Raw genomic sequence first — 16091 nt, forward strand, 5'->3', positions numbered from 1 at the left:
ATCCAATCGCTAATACTAATAATGCAACTGTCAATACTACTCCCACTACTACTGGTACTATTCAAAATAATGAAAATAGACATGGATAAACTTGAAAAAGAAAATAAAACAACGCGCCGCAATGAAGGGAAAGGCGATGCTTCACTTTTTCTCACGTCTGGACGTTGATAGACGCTCCCTAGCTCATCTGCTCCTCGTTAGTATAGTGGTGAGTATCCCCGCCTGTCACGCGGGAGATCGGGGTTCGATTCCCCGACGGGGAGGCTGGGCTTTTGCACCTGACCACCCGTTTAGCTTCTCGTCTCACACAGAGAAGGCAGCACAGCCCTCTTCCATGGCAATCTTAGGCTCCCATCCGGCGGTCGACCTCGTGGCGCAACGGTAGCGCGTCTGACTCCAGATCAGAAGGCTGCGTGTTCAAATCACGTCGAGGTCATAGTCCCAGCCCCTGACCCGCAGCGCTCAGCCGTCCTTTCTTATCCCAGCCCTGCAAAAAAAAAAAACCCTCGAGAACGTGGAGCAAAGCCTGAGCCCTGACTATTGGCCAAGCCGTACCTTTGGCTTTTAAACGGGCCGAGTGAGGTGCACTTTCACATCGGCAGCTGACGAGGCAGAAAGCTCGGTGCTAAAGAGCGCCGCCGTCGATCGTGTCGTGCTGGGAGGGCTGTTTCTTTGCAACCCTTAACCTGGGCAGCCCTTTGCTGGCTTGGGATTTTGTCAAAATGCACCTCGCGCGTCCCTGGGTGGGCTCAAACCACCAACCTTTCGGTTAACAGCCGAACGCGCTAACCGATTGCGCCACAGAGACTCGAGCTACCGGCTGGCCAAGGGGATGGTGAGCAAGCCCAGCTGATGTCTCGAGCGAGTGACTGACTGCCCAAGGCAGGATGGCAGCGCTGGCCTTTACCAGGCAATTTGAAACGATATATCAGAGCTCGAGTCATAAAGGAAGGATGGCACGGACATGGTTTATGAAGCAGGAAGCGAGTGACCGGTTCTGTACTGGGCGTCCTGTGCCAGAGCTCCGGCACTGGACGGACCGCTCTGCATGTTAGGCAGGCAAAGAGCACCAGAGGAGGGCAGCGGCCGAGAGGGCCAGCAGCCCTAACTGGTCTTGACTCCAGGGCCGGGGAGAAAGTAAGTCGTCCACCAGGGCCAGATCAGTAATCGCGTTCAGCCAAGGTTGGGTTCAAACATTTGGCCAAGTGTGCAAGTAGTCCAGTAAAGAAGTTGAAAAAAAAATAAAATAAAATGCAATCGCCATTACTAATAATACAACTGTCAATACTACTCCCACTACTACTGCTAATAATTAAAATAATAAATACAGAAAATTAAATAGAACTGAATAAACTGGTCAAAGAAAATAAAGTAAAGCAACGCGTCACAATGAAGGGAAAAGGCGATGCTGCACTTTTTGTCACGTCTGGACGCTGATAGACGCCCCTAATTCATCTGTGCCGGGTTCGATTCCCTGACGGAAGGTCGGTCTTTGCCCCCTGACCGCCCGTTGAAGCTCCTCGAAAATATAAAATCCAATCGCTAATCCCTAATAATGCAACTGTCAATACTACCCCCACTACTACTGGTACTATTCAAAATAATGAAAATAGACATGGATAAACTTGAAAAAGAAAATAAAACAACGCGCCGCAATGAAGGGAAAAGGCGATGCTTCACTTTTCTCACGTCTGACGTTGATAGACGCTCCCTAGCTCATCTGCTCCTCGTTAGTATAGTGGTGAGTATCCCCGCCTGTCACGGGAGACCGGGGTTCGATTCCCCGACGGGAGGCTGGTCTTTTGCACCTGACCACCCGTTTAGCTTCTCGTCTCACACAGAGAAGGCAGCACAGCCCTCTTCCGTGGCAATCTTAGGCTCCCATCCGGCGGTCGACCTCGTGGCGCAACGGTAGCGTATCTGACTCCAAATCAGAAGGCTGCGTGTTCAAATCACGTCGAGGTCATAGTCCAGCCCTGACTCCCTGCAGCGCTCAGCCGTCCTTTCTTATCCCAGCCCCTGCAAAAAAAAACCCTCGAGAACGTGGAGCAAAGCCCGAGCCCTGACTATTGGCCACGCCGACCTTTGGCTTTTAAACGGGCGAGTGAGGTGCACTTTCACATCGGGCAGCTGACGGGGCAGAAAGCGTGCCAAGAGCCGCCGTCGATCGTGTCGTGCTGGGAGGGCTGTTTCTTTGCAACCCTTAACCTGGGCAGCCCTTTGCTGGCTTGGGATTTTGTCAAAATGCACCTCGACGCTCCCTGGGTGGGCTCGAACCACCAACCTTCGGTTAACAGCCAACGCTAACCGGATGCGCACAGAGACTCGAGCTACCGGCTGGCCAAGGGGATGGTGGAGCAAGCTCCAGCTGATGTCTCGAGCAAGTGACTGACTGCCCGAAGGCAGGATGGCAGCGCTGGCCTCCTTTAAGGCAATTTGAAACGATATATCAGAGCTCAGTCATAAAGGAAGGATGGCACGGACATGGTTTATGGCAGGAAGCGAAAAGGGCGGTTCGACTGCCCTGTGCCGAAGCCCGCACTTGACGGACCGCTCTGCATGTTAGGCAGGCAAGAGCACCAGAGGAGGAGCGGCCGAGAGCGCCAGCAGCCCAACTGGTCTTGACTCCAGGGCCGGGAGAAAAGTGAAGTCGCTCCACCAGGGCCAGATCAGTAATCGTTCAGCCAAGGTTGGGTTCAAACATTTGGCCAAGTGTGCAAGTAGTCCAGTAAAGAAGTTGAAAAAATAAAATAAAATGCAATCGCATTACTAATAAATACAACTGTCAATACTACTCCCACTACTACTGCTAATAATTAAATAATAAATACAGAAAATTAAATAGAACTGAATAAACTGGTCAAAGAAAATAAAGTAAAGCAACGCTCTACAATGAAAGGGAAAAGGCGATGTTGCACTTTTGTCATCGCCTGGAGCTGATAGACGCTCCCTAATTCATCTGTGCCGGTTCGATTCCGACGGAAGGTCGGTCTTTGCACCTGACCGCCGCTGAGCTCCTCGAAAAATATAAAATCCAATCGCTAATACTAATAATGCAACTGTCAATACTACCCCACTACTACTGGTACTATTCAAAATAATGAAAATAGACATGGATAAACTTGAAAAAGAAAATAAAACAACGCCGCAATGAAGGGAAAAGGCGATGCTTCACTTTTCTCACGTCTGACGCTGATAGACCTCCCTAGCTCATCTGCTCCTCGTTAGTATAGTGGTGAGTATCCCGCCTGTCACGCGGGAGACGGGTTCGATTCCCGACGGGAGGCTGGTCTTTGCACCTGACCACCCGCTTAGCTTCTCGTCTCACACAGAGAAGGCAGCACAGCCCTCTTCGTGCAATCTTAGGCTCGCATCCGGCGGTCGACCTCGTGGCGCACGGTAGCGCTCTGACTCCAGATCAGAAGGCTGTGTTTCAAATCAGTCGAGGTCATAGTCCCAGCCCCTGACTCCCGCAGCGCTCAGCCTCCTTTCTTATCCCAGCCCCTGCAAAAAAAAAACCCTCGAGAACGTGGAGCAAAGCCCGAGCCCTGACTATTGGCCACGCCGCACTTTGGCTTTTAAACGGGCCGAGTGAGGTGCACTTCACATCGGCAGCTGACGAGGCAGAAAGCTCGTGCTTAAGAGCGTCCGCGCCGATCGTGTCGTGCTGGGAGGCTGTTTCTTTGCAACCCTTAACCTGGGCAGCCTTTGCTGGCTTGGGATTTTGTCAAAATGCACCTCGCTGCGCCCTGGGTGGCTCGAACCACCAACCTTTCGGTTAACAGCCAACGCAGCTAACCGATTCGCCTACAGAGACTCGAGCCACCGGCTGGCCAAGGGGATGGTGGAGCAAGCCCAGCTGATGTCTCGAGCGAAGTGACTGACTGCCCGAGGCAGGATGGCAGCGCTGCCTCCTTTAAGGCAATTTGAAACGATATATCAGAGCTCAGTCATAAAGGAAGGATGGCACGGACATGGTTTATGGCAGGAAGCGAGTGACCGGTTCGTACTAGCGTCCTGTGCCCGAGCTCCGCACTGGACGGACCGCTCTGCATATTAGGCAGGCAAGAGCACCAGAGGAGGGCAGCGGCCGAGGCGCCAGCAGCCTAACTGGTCTTGACTCCAGGGCCGGGAGAAAAGGAAGTCGCCCACCAGGGCCAGATCAATCGCGTTCAGCCAAGGTTGGTTCAAACATTTGGCCAAGTGTGCAAGTAGTCCAGTAAAAGAAGTTGAAAAAAAAATAAAATAAAATGCAATCGCCATTACTAATAATACAACTGTCAATACTACTCCCACTACTACTGCTAATAATTAAAATAATAAATACAGAAAATTAAATAGAACTGAATAAACTGGTCAAAGAAAATAAGTAAAAGAAAGCCGTCAATGAAGGAAAAGGCGATGCTGCATTTTTTGTCACGCCTGGGCTGATGGGCGCCCCCTAATTCATCTGTGCGGGTTGATTCCCGCAGGAAGGTCGGTCTATTGCCCCCTGACCGCCTTGAGCTCCTCAAAATATAAAATCCAAGCTAATACTAATAATGCAACTGTCAATACTACTCCACTACTACTGGTACTATTCAAAATAATGAAAATAGACATGGATAAACTTGAAAAGAAAATAAAAACAACGCGTAATGAAGGGAAAAGGCATGCTTCACTTTTTTTCCGCCTGAGGGTGATAGGCGCCCTAGCTCATCTGCTCCCTCGTTAGTATAGTGGGAGTACCCCCGCCTTCACCGGGAGCCCGGGGTTCACCCCAAAGGGGGGTGGGCTTGCCCCCTGACCACCCGTTTATTTTCCCTCACACAGAAGGCAGCACACCCTTTTCCCATAAATTTTGGGGCCCCATCCGGTCCACCTGGGCCGGTGGCGCTCTGACCGCAAGGTGCGTGTTCAAATCCGCGGTGGGTCAGCCCCTGACCCCCCGGCGCTCGCTTCCCTTTTTTACCTAAAAAAAAAAACCCCGGGGGCGTGGGAAAAACCCCGGCCCTGACTTTTGGGGCCACCCCTTTTGGCTTTTGGGGGGGTGGGGTGCACTTTCCCGGGCGGGCGGGCAAAAAGCTCGTGCAACCCGGGGAATTTCCCAGACCTCAAAAAAACTCGTAATTCCGCCCACCTTAAACCTTTTCTTAAACCCCTTCCCCCTCCCACCAGCCCCCGCCAAACGTGCTGATAAAGAGAAGCCGGTTTTTCCCCCCCCCAATTTAGAACTGAAAATTCTCCCCAGCTCATGCCTTGTTTAGTATCTGGGAGGAAGTGGGTTTTTAAGTGAAATAATGGTCGTTTTTGGAACCCCGCATTTCATTCTTTGTTTTTCTACAGTAATCTGTGTAAACACATTTTAAAACGAAACTTTTTTATATTCTAGTAGTAGATGACAAAATGGGATAAACTATATAATGTATGAACCCCTGAAGCCCAAATACAAAAAAAAATTTTCACAAGAAAAAAAATTGCACTTTTATTCAAAATATAACTGCAAAAGGCCTTAACATGCACATTGCACCACTTTACTATAATTGACTCTGTGGTTCAATAGATACAGCCCCCTTGGGAATAAAAGGTCCGGGTTACCCCGCCCCTTTTGAGAAGTAAACTGTTCTTAGTCTTTGTTTTAGAAAAAAAAAACATACTTTTATTTCATCTGTAACACCCTTTAATTTATGATCTTTTAAAAGGTTAGTTTTTTTTTTTTTTTATTCACTTTTCCCCTCTCATCGTTCAGAATCAATCCATCCCACCCCCCGACGGGTGTTTTCACTAAAGGCGTATAGCTCTGCAGTGTACCACGATCTACCCCCCCCCCCCCCCGGTTCTGGCCCCCGCTGGCGGCTGCCTTCTTCATCTCCCCGTCACTTGCTTTTTTTTTTATTCAGTTGATTGAGTTTCCTGCCAGTCCCAATGTTGCTGTATGCTTTTTTTTTTGCACCCAGCATGCAGAAGAAAGAATGGTAAAACCAACTTGTATTGAAACATCAGACCCCCCCATCTCCCGTGTCGTTCAAACACAGGAACATATTTGGTGTAAAAAAAAAAAGTGCACTTTTATTCAAGTCACTTTTCCATCCCTTTCCTAAAAGAAGGGGAACACTTCTTTTATGCTGTGGTTTCTATTACAAAACTGAAAAAAGACTTTATATGTGAAAATATAATGCACTAATGAATTTTTTTTGAAAACAACGGGTCAATGGGGTTTAAAAATGCAGGAACGGGAAATTTTATGGGCCCTTTTGGGGAAGAAATACAGTGTCAGGTGCTCATTCAGTGTAATAAAAACCCTAGCACAGAGGTGTGTACACCAAGTACACGTTAAATGTAGGAAGGCGGTCCTTGGGGGTGTGGGGAAATGTTAATATTTGAATTGGTGATTTTATAAGGGTGAAAATCTTACTTAGCATTACCATCAAGATGTCGATTCCCTACCGTATCTTGCTTTTTTTTTTTCGTTATAAAGGGAGTTTTTTAAAAAAGGGAAATTTTTTGTTTTTAAAAAGAAGTGTTTTTGCATTTTGGGGATTACCTGTATTTTTTTAGCATGCCCGTTTTAGCAGTATAAAAAAATATTGAAAATATAAAAAAAAGGCGATGGGGGGTGTCTGATGATTGCAAAAGGCCAACTTACCTTTTTTTACTATTCTCTCCCTCGTGCCCTGGGTGCAAAAAGAAAAAAGAATAAGCGCTATAGCTCTGTGCGACCCGATGCATACTAACGCACCCCCACGGTTCCAACAGGCGCTTTAAAATGTCTTCCGAAACTCACCGCCTTTTTTTTTTTATTCATTTTATTGAGTTTCCGCCCGTCCCATCTGGTGTTGTTTCAAATAAATTGCATTATCGATTATATTTTCCAAAATTTCTTTCTTTAGGTGTTTGAAAACCTGGGAGAAGGGGGTACACTGCTTCTTACAGGGATGGAAAAAATGCATTTTAATAAAAGTGCACTTTTTTTATATTTTACACCAATATATGTTCCTGTGTTTGAGACACGGGCAGATGGGGGGTGTCTGATGATTGCATATAAACGCCCGGGTTTGGGCTTTACCATTCTTTCTTCTGCATGTCATGGGGTGCAAAAAAAAAACATACAGCAAATCGGGAACTGGCAGGAACCTCAATAAAACTGAATAAAAAAAAAAGAAGGGCGGTAGATCGGACACCGCCAGCGTTTTTTGCAGAACCGGGGGCGTTAGGCTCGTGACACTGAGGCTTGCGCTTTGTAAAACAGCCCTGTGATGGGTTGTATGGTTGATTCAACGCTGAGTGAAAAGTGAATAAAAAAAAAAAAAAAAAAAAACCTTTTCAAATCATAAATTCACCCGGGTGTTACGACTGAAATCAAAAAATATTTTTTTTTTAAAAAAGTAAGACAGAACAGTTTCTTAAAAGGGAGGGGGACAGGATCAACCGGACCCTTGATTCTCGCGGGGCTGTATCTATTGAACCCAAAATCAGTTATATAAAGTGGTGTCAATGTCCATTTAAAAGGGGTTTTCTTTCTGCAGTTTTATTTTGAATAAAAGTGCAATTGTTTTTCTTGTGAAAATGTTTCTTTGCATTTGGGCTTCAGGCTTATACATTATATATTTTGCCTACAGTTTGTCATCTACTATAAATTAAAAAAATTTCTGTTTAACAATTGTTGACACAGATTACTGTAGAAACGGAACAGACATAAATCCGGTGTTCCCCGTCTATTATTTATCCCAAAACCCACTTCCCTCCCGATACTCAATCAAGGATGAGCTGGGGAAGTTGTCCCCTAAATTGGGGGGGGGGAGGAATAGCCGCTTTTTTTATCAGAAATTTAGAAGACAAAGGGGCTGGCGGAGAGGTGTGAAGGGTTTTAAAGAAGCAGTTTAAGGGGGGGCAATTCGAGTTTTTCGTAGGCTCGGTAATTTAGTGTTAAGGCCCGCCGCCCCGTGTGCGGTGGGGGGGCTTTTTCTTTGCAACCCTTAACCTGGGCAGCCCTTTGCTGGTTGGGATTTTCAAAATGCACCTCACGCCCCTGGGGGCCAAACCCCAACCTTCGGGTTAACACCCACGCTAACGACCCAGGCTACTCCCCGGCTGGCCGGGATGGGGGAGCAAGCCCAGCTGATGTCTGGAAGTATGACTCCCGAAGGCAGGATGGAAAGCCCCCTTTTAAGGAAATTTGAAACGATATATCAGAGCTCAGTCAAAAGGAAGGATGAGGACATGGTTTTGGAGGAAGCGGTGACGGTTTGACTGGGGGCCCCGTGCCCAGCCCGGCCTTGACGGACGCTCTGCATGTTAGGAGGGAGAGACCAAAGGGGGGGCAGCGGCGGGGCCAGCAGCCCCAACTGGTCTTGACTCCGGGCCGGGGGGAAAAGTGAAATGCCACCAGGGCCAGATCAAGTCCCCTTCAAAGGTTGGGGTTTAAACATTTGGCCAATGTGCAAGTAGTCCCGTAAAAAAGTTGAAAAAAAAAAAATAAAATGCAATCGCCATTACTAATAATACAACTTCAATACTACCCCACTACTATGCAAAATTAAAATAATAAATAAGAAAATTAAATAGAACTGAATAAACTGGTCAAAGAAAAAAAGTAAAACAACGTCAATGAAGGGAAAAGCGGCTCACTTTTTTGTCACGCCCGGGCTGATAGGCGCTCCCCAAAAATTTATCTGTCGGGGTTGTTCCCCCCGGAAGGTGGGTTTTTACCCGCCCCCCGTTTAGCTCCTAAAAAATAAAAATCAATGCAATACTAATAATGCAACTTCAATACTATCCCCCTACTACTGGTACTATTCAAAATAATGAAAATAAAAGGGTAAACTTGAAAAAAAAATAAAACAACGCCCCAATGAAGGGAAAAGGGGTCCACTTTTCTCACGCTGGGGGGTTTATGACTCCCAGCCATCTGCTCCTCGTTAGTATATGGGATATCCCCCTTAGCGGGGACCGGGGTTGACCCCGGGGGGGGGCTGGTCTTTTTACCTGACCACCGTTTTCTGCTCACACAGAGAGGCAGCGCCCTCTTCCGGGCAATCTTTGGCTCGACCGGGGTCGCCGCGGGGGGCAGCGGTGCGTCTGACTCCCGATCAGAAGGCTGCGTGTTCAAATCCCGGGGGCCCCAAAAAAATGACCCCAAACAGGAAGTGGGCCTTGCTAAATCGGTGCAAAGGTGCAGGCACTGGTTTGGGAGCGGACCGGGGCAGGGGGCCGCGAAACCTAAGGACCGGGGGAGAGCCACAAGGGACCCGGAGGAAGGAGGGCCCACGGCCATGGTCCGAGGGGAATGAAGTATAACCCCAAAAAAAAAACAAATAAAGATAAATAATAAATATCAAGCAAAAAATAAAAATAAAACCAAACAGAAAAATTTAAAATAATAAATGGCAAAAAATTTGTGAAAACTAATGGAAGGGGAAAATAAATTGACCCAAAACGCTTCTTTCACCTCCTTATAAAATTTAATATCCTTAAAATAAACAATTAAACAAACGCAAACAAAAATTAAAAATAAATGCACATAATGAAAAAATAAAACCCAAAAGAAAAATACTATCGACGGGGAAAAAGTTCCCCTCTTTAGGGGGAAAAACAGAAAATTCTCCCCGAAGCTTTTTCCCTTCATAACCCTTCCCGAAGGAGACCCTCTCCCGCTTGGCCCCCACGGAGGGCCTACGCCCCCGCGTTTCCCAGCCCCGCTCTCCCGGAATCTAGCCCCCTCCCACGAGGCCGTCTTCCCGGGGCCAACCAACCCCCTTTAAGCCGCCCACAGCCTTCCCCCGCCAAATTGCCCCCGTCCCCGCGGAACGGTGGCAAAACGAGGGGGTGCTCCCGCAGCTGGCACTGCAACCCCCGGGGCCTTCGGTTGGGGGTTTTAAAACCCCCCGGGAGCCGGTTTTCCCTTTCCCGACCCGGTTTTTTGGGCGAAGGGACCTTTCCGGGGTTTGGGCCAACCCCCTTGGCTCCGCAGTTGTTGGGGGGGGGGGCCCCCCCTTCCCGGGCTTTGGGAATTGCAACGCATGTCCGAAGGTCCCCCAAGCTGGCGCCGGCGGTTTGGCAAGCCCGGTTTAGGTACGGGGCCAAAAGGGGGGGCGGGCCCGTACACCCGCCTAATGGCCTTGGCCGGGGAACCTTAGGCAAGGGCCAGACTTCAGAGTCAGCTTGGAGGGCCGGAGGTAACCGCCACCGGAAGTTGAAAAGCCCACGTTGGGAAATTAGTACCCGCAAGATTAAAAAAAAAAGGGGGGATCCCGAAAAAAAATTTATAAATTAAAAAAATAAGATAAATTAGGAAAAAAACACTCACAAGGTTTTTAAAAAAATGAAGGAAAAAAAGGAAACCTTAAAAAAAAAGAAAGCCCTGCAAATTACTTTTATTAAATTGTAATTAATTTTGATTCATTAATAAAATCCACCAAAATAATAAAAAATTAAAAAAAAAAAAAAGCGCAATAATGAAAGGACATCACCTCCCAAAGGCTAAAACCCCAATTAAGTGAGATCCCCCCCGGAAAAATTTCCTTCCCGGAGTGTATTGCCCCACCCCCTTTTTGTCTTTGGGGGGGGTTGAACCGACCCAGTACCTCGCCAAGGAAACGGACGGCCTTCAGTTCTTACCCGAGGTGGCACCCTCCACTCCCGCGGCTGATCCGTACCCCTGCAAAAACTTTGACCTAGCAGCCGGTCTGCCCCCGTCGTTTCTTTTCCCAAAGAAAAACTCCGGGAGCAGCCGGTCCTTACGCCCCCCGTTTAAAGGGGTGACTAATGCAACCACCTTTGGAAACCCCGGGGTGGGGCCCCCCGCGCCCGGGGCTCCTCAACCCTTCGGACCCCCTGGGCGGTTTTCAAGCCCCTACCTGGGGGCCTCCGGTTTGGGGCCCCCAACTCGGTCGAGCCACGGGCACCCCTTAAAGCAATTTACGATGATGGCCAAACTGGAAGGCTGGCGGAATTGCCGGAGCGGCGGCTGCGCGGGTTGTCAAACCCCTTCGCTTGGCAAGGAAAACCCCGGGTGGCAGGCAGTTCCAGAGCCAAGGCCCGGGTTTGGGGGCCCGGGGAGGTGCCCCCGGGGGATCCGACGTTAAGGAGGCAAAGGAGGGGGCGGGGAAACCCAAAAATTTAACCCGTAAAAAGGAGGGCAGGAATTAAACGGACACGTTCTTTAAAATTAAATTCATAGCTAACCATAAAAAATAAAAAAAAAAGCCAAAAAAGACCCCTTCCCCCTGAAAACCCAAAAAATGCCAAAAAAGAACGGAAGGTTAAAAATAACCAAAATGCCGAAAAAGGAAACCCAAAAAAGTAAGCATTAAAATTCACTACCTTTATAAAACCAAAAAACATGGTTTTAAAAAAAACCCCAAAAAAAAGCCAATACCAATAACAAGAATAAAACCCCCAAAAAACCCTATAATGGATTACCTGAAAAGAAATTTCCGGGGGAAAAAAAACGTTTTTCCTACGGCCCAAACCCCTTCTTCCTTTACTTAGTTCCCCTTCCCAAGTAGGTCTGATTCCGGAGGGGTTCCAAAAGGAGGCTTTACCGCCCCAAAGGGAGGCTCTCCCCGGGGGCCTTAACCAGCCCTCGGCGTGGGGCGACCCGCTTTACGGGGCCGCGTTTAAACCGGGGCATTCCCACCCTGACCCCCGAGCTCCTCCTAAACCCCACCCCCGGGAAAAATACTTTACCCGGGCCCGCCTTGGTTTTAAACCCCTAGGTCTTGGTTTAAAGCGAATTGTCCCGGGGCCTTCCATTGCGCGGGGGCCCCCGCAAAGGGCAGCCCTTCGGCTGGGTTTAGCCCCTTAACCCGGGGCCTGCTTTTGTAAAGGCATGCTAAATTAGCCACGAAAAAAGGGGACGACCCGGGCTGGGGACGCGGGGGGTTTTGGGCGCGCCCGCGGCGGGGACTGTTTTTTAAGGATGGCTTGGGGGGCCCACCAAGCCATACGGGTAGGGGACAGGACCGTCGCTGGGGCCCGGGGAAATTGGCAGCCCGGTGGCTTGGTTTTCAGCGCCCAAGGAGGAGGAGGGGGCCCAACCCAAAGCAACCCAGCCGATAAAGAAACCCCCCATCGAAAAACAACCGGTCAAAATGAGGTGGGTTCCAAAAGTTAAAAAGTAAAAAATGGAAAAAAAAAAGGGCCATCCCATCCACTAATTTCTCCAAAAATTATAACAGGAATCAATTTTACCAAAAAACCCCAAATAAAATTTAAAATAAAAGAAAAAAACCCAAAATTCCTTTAAAACTGAAAGGCCCCTTAAAAAATTAAAATTCAAAAAAAAAATTTTAACTGGCTAAAATAAAACCCCCCCTACTTAAATGGAAAAAACCCCACTTTTGGTAACGTTTAAAATTTTTCATGGGGAAGCTTAAAAAACCTACCCGAAGGGGCTCTTCCTTTTACCTGGCCCTTTGCCCTGCCTTTATCCCATGGGGTGGTTTTTCCCCGCAGTACCCGCTCACCGAGAAAGCGCCCTTTCCGCCCAAAATTTTCTTTCCGGGTGACAGCCCCCCGTGGGCCCCCGATGGGTTTACCCGTGAGTTAACCGGGGTCCGGGAGCGGGGTGGCCCCTTTTCCCCCCTTCCCCGCCCCAAATGCAGCCCCCACCCCGCTAGGGGTCCTCCCGGCCCAAGGGGGCACTCACTGACTGGCCACGCCGGGCCCTTCCGCGTCCGGGAGGTCCCTTAACCCCGGGAAGCCCCTGGGGGTTTTTCAAACCCGGCCCTTTCCTTTTAACTTTTAAAGCCGTAGGGGATCACCAACGGGTGCAGGGAAGCGGGGTAGGGCGGCCTCCTGGGGTGTTTCGCGCATTCCGGAAAGGGAGGGCTTGGCCTTTTGGCGATGCACTGCCCCCGGGGGGGATGGGAACCCTTTTAGCCAGAGAAACCGGTGCCCGGGTTGGCAGGGCCGAGGTCCGTAAAGGGAGCCGAAAAAAATGAAGACGCCAGCATAACCCCAGGCAGGGGAATAATAAAGCCCATAAGGGAGAAGTGGAATTGGGAAGGGAAAGGGTGAAGGAAAAATATTGGGCAATGCCGAACAAATAAAGGGGTTTTACCCCAATATCTAATAAAAAAATAACAAAAAAAAAATAAAAAACGCAAAAGGGAAAAAATGGCAATGTCAAATAGGTAAAGAAAAAATAAAAAAAAAGCTTTTTACCGGAAGCTCTCCTTTCCCACCCCATAAAATTATTAAAACCCTTTTTATATGAAAAATAAAACCCTTTGGGTAAAAACTGAACTTTTTCACCCCCAACCTTTTAACCCAATTAAGAGGGACGAATACTGCCCGGGGGCCCCGATTCTTCACAAAGGGGAAAAACCCCCCTCCCACCGCTTCCCGGGGGTTTTCCCCTCACCCGAATAAAAAAAGAAACCAACCCCCGGGAAAGGGTCATGGCGCCACCCTTTCTTTGGGGCCTAGCCTACTCCCGGGGTGGGGAAATCCCTGTCTGCCGATGTTCCCCGGGGAGGCCGGGCCCCACCCGCCCCTTTTTCGGCAAAACACCCAAACCCCCGGAATTTGGAACCCACCTTGCTCGCCAGGGCACTGCCTTTCAAGGGCCTGCGCAAAAGGGGAGCCAGCCCCCCATGGTTCGGCCAAAAGGCCCGCTGTTTTAAACCCTTGAAGGACGGCCGGCAAAGGAAGGCTTTCCCCGGGTTTTCCCCGGGCAGGGTGGCAACCTTGGGCAGCCTTACACGGGCCGCCGGCGGGGCCCCGGGGAGTCGCGCCGGCCCCGAACTGGCTGGCTTGGGGCAAAAGGACTGCGGCCTGATGGAAACAATTGAAAAGGGTTTTTGGGAGGCAGAGCGAAAGGAAACCGGTGCAAGGATTTCAGAAGCCGGGATTACCGGGATCACGCAGGAAAGGAGGCCCTAAAGTAATAACGTTTCGGAAAAAAAGGGAAAGGCACCGGCAGAAAAGGCAGCCAGGTTGTCCTTTGGCTGGGGAAATCCAATAAGGAAAAAAAAAAGAAACTTTAAAAAAACTGACCCCCTACTCTATAAATTAAAAACAAAAAACAGAAATAAAAGGGCGAAAAAATTTGGGCAAAAAAATAAAATAAAAAACCCCCCAATGAAAAAAAGGGAGTTGATTTTTTAAATGCCCCCTAATTTCTGTCCTTCCCCAAATTTTTTAAAAAAATTATTCAAAAATTTAAAAAAAAATCCCCAAAAAAAATAAAACACTCAAACCGGATCTTTTGGGCACCCCATCCTTTGGCAAAGGGGCCGGTGAGGTGCACTTTCACCGGCGGCTGACGAGGCAGAAAGCTCGTGCTTAAGAGCGCCGCCGTCGATGTGTCTTCGCTGGGAGGGCTGTTTCTTTGCAACCCTTAACCTGGGCAGCCCTTTGCTGGCTTGGGATTTTGTCAAAATGCACCTCAGCGTCCCTGGGTGGGCTCGACCACCAACCTTTCGAGTTAACAGCCGACAGCGCTAACCGGATGCGCCACAGAGACTCGAGCTACCGGCTGGCCAAGGGGATGGTGGAGCAAGCCCAGCTGATGTCTCGAGCGAGTGACTGACTGCCCGAAGGCAGGATGGCAGCGCTGGCCTCCTTTAAAGGCAATTTGAAACGATATATCAGAGCTCAGTCATAAAGGAAGGATGGCACGGACATGGTTTATGGCAGGAAGCGTGACCGGTTCAGTGCAGGCGTCCGTGCGAGCTCCGGCACTTGACGGACCGCTCTGCATGTTAGGCAGGCAAGAGACCAGAGGAGGGCAGCGGCCGAGAACAGCAGCAGCCTAACTGGTCTTGACTCCAGGGCCGGGAGAAAAGTGAAGTCGTCCACCAGGGCCAGATCGGTAATCGCGTTCAGCCAAGGTTGGTTCAAACATTTGGCCAAGTGTGCAAGTAGTCCAGTAAAAGAAGTTGAAAAAAATAAAATAAAATGCAATCGCCATTACTAATAATACAACTGTCAATACTACTCCCACTACTACTGCTAATAATTAAAATAATAAATACAGAAAATTAAATAGAACTGAATAAACTGGTCAAAGAAAATAAAGTAAAAGCAGCAGCGTCTCAATGAAGGAAAAGGCGATGCTGCACTTTTTGTCACGTCTGGACTGATAGAGCGCCCTAATCATCTGTGCCGGGTTCGATTCCCCGACAGGAAGGTCGGTCTTTGCACCCTGACCGCCTCGTTGAGCTCCTCGAAAATATAAAATCCAATCGCTAATACTAATAATGCAACTGTCAATACTACTCCCACTACTACTGGTACTATTCAAAATAATGAAAATAGACATGAATAAACTTGAAAAAAAAAATAAAACAACGCGCCGCAATGAAGGGAAAAGGCGATGCTTCACTTTTTCTCACGTCTGGACGTTGATAGGCCTCCCTAGCTCATCTGCTCCTCGTTAGTATAGTGGTGGTATCCCCGCCTGTCGCACGCGGGAGACCGGGGTTCGATTCCCGGCGGGGAGGCTGGTCTTTTGCACCTGACCACCCGTTTAGCTTCTCTCTCACACAGAAGGCAGCACAGCCCTCTTCCGTGGCAATCTTAGGCTCGCATCCGGCGTCGAACTCGTGGCGCAACGGTAGCGCGTCTGACTCCAGATCAGAAGGCTGCGTGTTCAAATCACGTCGAGGTCATAGTCCCAGCCCCTGACCCCCCAGCGCCAGCCGTCCTTTCTTATCCCAGCCCCTGAAAAAAAAAAAAACCCTTGGGAGAACGTGGAGCAAACCCCGAGCCTGACTATTGGCCACCCCGACTTTGGCTTTTAAACGGGCCGGTGAGGGTGCACTTTCACATCGGCAGCTGACGAGGCAAAAAGCTCGGTGTAAGACGCCGCCGTCGGCTTGCTGGGAGGGCTGTTTCTTTGCAACCTTAACCTGGCAGCCCTTTGCTGGCTTGGGATTTGTCAAAATGCACTCAGGCCCCGGGGTGGGCTCGAACCACAACCTTTCAGTTAACAGCAACGCCTAACCGATTCGCCACAGAGACTCGAGCTACCGGCTGGCCAAGGGATGGTGGAGCAAGCCCAGCTGATGTCTCGAGGCAGTGACTGACGCCCGAAGGCAGGATGGCAGCCTGGCCTCCTTAAGGCAATTTGAACGATATATCAGAGCTCAGTCATAAAGGAAGGA

General features: G+C 49.3%; 5 non-coding genes across 5 annotated transcripts; 4 read left to right on the top strand and 1 right to left on the bottom strand.

Moving 5' to 3' along the window:
* The first annotated feature begins 191 nt into the window (after positions 1-191).
* On the top strand, positions 192-263 carry trnad-guc. The gene has a single exon. It is a non-coding gene; the product is annotated as a tRNA-Asp (tRNA).
* Positions 264-364: 101 nt separating this feature from the next.
* On the top strand, positions 365-436 carry trnaw-cca. The gene has a single exon. It is a non-coding gene; the product is annotated as a tRNA-Trp (tRNA).
* Positions 437-734: 298 nt separating this feature from the next.
* On the bottom strand, positions 735-808 carry trnan-guu. The gene has a single exon. It is a non-coding gene; the product is annotated as a tRNA-Asn (tRNA).
* Positions 809-1894: 1086 nt separating this feature from the next.
* On the top strand, positions 1895-1966 carry trnaw-cca. Its single transcript has one exon. It is a non-coding gene; the product is annotated as a tRNA-Trp (tRNA).
* A 13558-nt stretch (positions 1967-15524) lies between these two features.
* trnaw-cca lies at positions 15525-15596 on the top strand. The gene has a single exon. It is a non-coding gene; the product is annotated as a tRNA-Trp (tRNA).
* The last annotated feature ends 495 nt before the right edge of the window (positions 15597-16091 follow it).

This window comes from Polypterus senegalus, unplaced genomic scaffold (assembly GCF_016835505.1).
Source record: "Polypterus senegalus isolate Bchr_013 unplaced genomic scaffold, ASM1683550v1 scaffold_1405, whole genome shotgun sequence".
In the NCBI taxonomy this organism is placed as follows: Eukaryota; Metazoa; Chordata; class Cladistia; order Polypteriformes; family Polypteridae; genus Polypterus; species Polypterus senegalus.